Source organism: Corvus brachyrhynchos, unplaced genomic scaffold, assembly GCF_000691975.1.
Source record: "Corvus brachyrhynchos isolate BGI_N302 unplaced genomic scaffold, ASM69197v1 scaffold17, whole genome shotgun sequence".
In the NCBI taxonomy this organism is placed as follows: Eukaryota; Metazoa; Chordata; class Aves; order Passeriformes; family Corvidae; genus Corvus; species Corvus brachyrhynchos.
The window spans coordinates 7,403,600-7,406,225 of NW_008240046.1; positions in this window are offsets into that span (position 1 = coordinate 7,403,600).

The window sequence follows — 2,626 nt, forward strand, 5'->3', positions numbered from 1 at the left end:
TCCGCGTGAGGCAGCTCCTCCCGTGAACGCTGCGGAGATGCGCGCCTGAAAGCCGGCGCTTTCTCCGGGCGGGCATGGCTTTTTCTTCTGTCGAGAGCTGCGGGGGTTGGGGGAGGGAAGGGGAAGAGCTGCTTTTGTCATTTAAGCCGTGAATCTCTTCTACATAAAGGTGTTAGAGACATCTGGAAGAAAAGAGGGACCAGCACCCAGTCCTGCGCTCGGCGGACCAGGGAGCGGCTCTGATGTTCTTTTTGAACTGCTCCACTTTCAAAAGGGGGCAATTTCGTTACATTCTCATTTGTTACACTGTCTTGAACTAAAGGCAGACAAAGCTATACTCTGTCACCCCGAGCAGAATGAAGGGAATCAAAGGATTTTCCCTTAAAAGGACTAATTTTCTCCTTGAATTATGAAAGTAATGGCTAGGTAACAGCCTGTGCTCTGTACCCAACTGCTTAATACCTTCTAAATCCTTCCACGTGGCTCTCCCAGTCGTAGCAATTAGAGCTCATTATAGGCTCATAAGAGCTCTCATTTCGGGGATTACTTAATGGACAATGAAATTTTATCGGACAGAATTATTGAAAAATAAAATTGTAACGAGGCCGATGTGATGTGGGCGCACGCCTTGCATCATTCCGCCTGGTTTGGGATGTCTTTGCTTCAAATGACTTCTTTTCTTGCTGTGGCTTTCAGGGGTGGGTTTTTCTTAGTGATCTCTCTCTCTCTCTTTTATCACTGCATTTGGTTTATTATAACAATTACAAATTGCAATTTTGATCCGACTCTTGCTCTGTCTTCCTTCCCTTACGAAAGTCCCCTTCCCAGATCCACTCTATCACTGCAGACAGCTTTTTCCACTGAGGTTTGGGGTTGTATTATTATTATTATTTTCATTTTCCAGAATAGCCTCTCTTAAAGGAAAACAACAACAACAAATTTTTTTTAAATTAAAATAAAAGGCAGATATTTCTTCAAATTTTCTCCAGATGTAGTTTGCTTTAAACGGGAAGAGCCGGACCAAAAAATGCCGTGCTTGTGCGCGGTGACCCTGACTAGAATCTCACCGGCCGCCCCGGAGCTCAGGAGGCAGAGCCCCCGGCTATCTCCGGGGCCGCGGACCTCCGGGCCTCGGTGGCGTCGCGGGAAGCGGTCGCTGGGGCTCCAGGGTCTGGAGCCTGCGAGGCCTTGGCTGAGCCCTGGGCAGTAGTTTGGGGAAAAGTAGGTGAGGTTGGAGCCGACCTGCCTAAACCCCGCGAGCCCCTAATTGTTGTCACAAGACGCGGGATTAGCGCATTGCTGGAATAGCTGTCTGTTTACACTCCGGAGCCCCCACCGGCCGGTAAACACTTTCTAATTGAATTCTAATCACATTCAAATAGCCACATAACCAGCCTCAGCTGCAATTCATAAAACTTTAATTGCTATCCATAAATCCTCAGATCACCGAGCGCAGAGCGTCCCTAAAAACGCTGTTGCATCGTGCCTGCCCGGGGAGGTGTGGAGGGGAAAGGGGAGCAGGGCTAGGGGAGACCCGGCCCCTGCTCGGGGGGGCTGCACAACGGCACTGCCCGCGGCAGGTTGGGGATGGGGACGGGATAGCACGGCCGGGCGAGACCTGGCCCCTCTCTTAGCAAGGCTCGAGTTGCACCGCCGAGCCTGGCTGGTCCCGGGGCGAGAAATGCCGGCTCCACCAGAAGGCGGTTTTATTTTGCTAGGTTTAACAGCGGGAGAGTGGATGTGCGGGAGGTATGGTAGGATGTCCGTGGCCCGGCCCTTGCCCATGATAACCGCTTCTGAACACGTTTCTGCTATTGCTGCACTCCCGAGTTTCTGTTTAGCCTCTGGTAATCAGGCGTAGCCTGTGTTTTCTGCTTTAGAGCACAATTGTCACTTCCCTTTCCCGTGTCAAGTGGGATGGGATCCGCAGTCTGTTTTAAACGCCGCTTCGCATCCGCTAAACAAGAACGCGATCGTCCTTCTATTAACGATAAGTCTCTTCTTAAAGTCCCATAAAACAGGTCATTGGAAAATCGCGTAATATGCTGCGAATACCTTGGCTTTTTAATGCACTCTGAAATGCTTCGGAGCCACCGACCGTATTTAGCTGTTTATCCAATTTTACTTTGAATGATTGCTTCAGCAAACTTGGTGGAGATCAAAGAATCCCTCCCTGACATGTTCGCTTTTCATTAGCGCTGCGCACTGCGGTCCTGGAGCGGGCGGGGAAGTTCGCTTTAAAGTTTTCCGTTTTTATACCGTTTGGCTGAGGAGTGTCCAGATATTTGAAGGCTTTGTCCGTTGCAGTAATTGCCAATTTGGCAAGATTCACTCGAGGTGAAAAGGGCGAGGAGAAAAAAAAAAGCCACCCAACCCACCCTACATGCATATGTATGCGCAGACACACAAACGCGCGCCATCCCTAACTTTATCTCTATGACTGCATCTGTGTTTCTGGCTCCTCTGATGCAGAAAGGGCCTCCTGAAGGAGTCCTGAGTACAGGACTGGGGAAAGGTGTTGGCCCCAGGCCCCCGTGGGATCCACGGCCGTTTGGATGCTATTTTACTGGGGGTGACGGGGGCGGTGTCGAACAGCTTGTTTCAGCTCATCACCTGCTCTCACCTC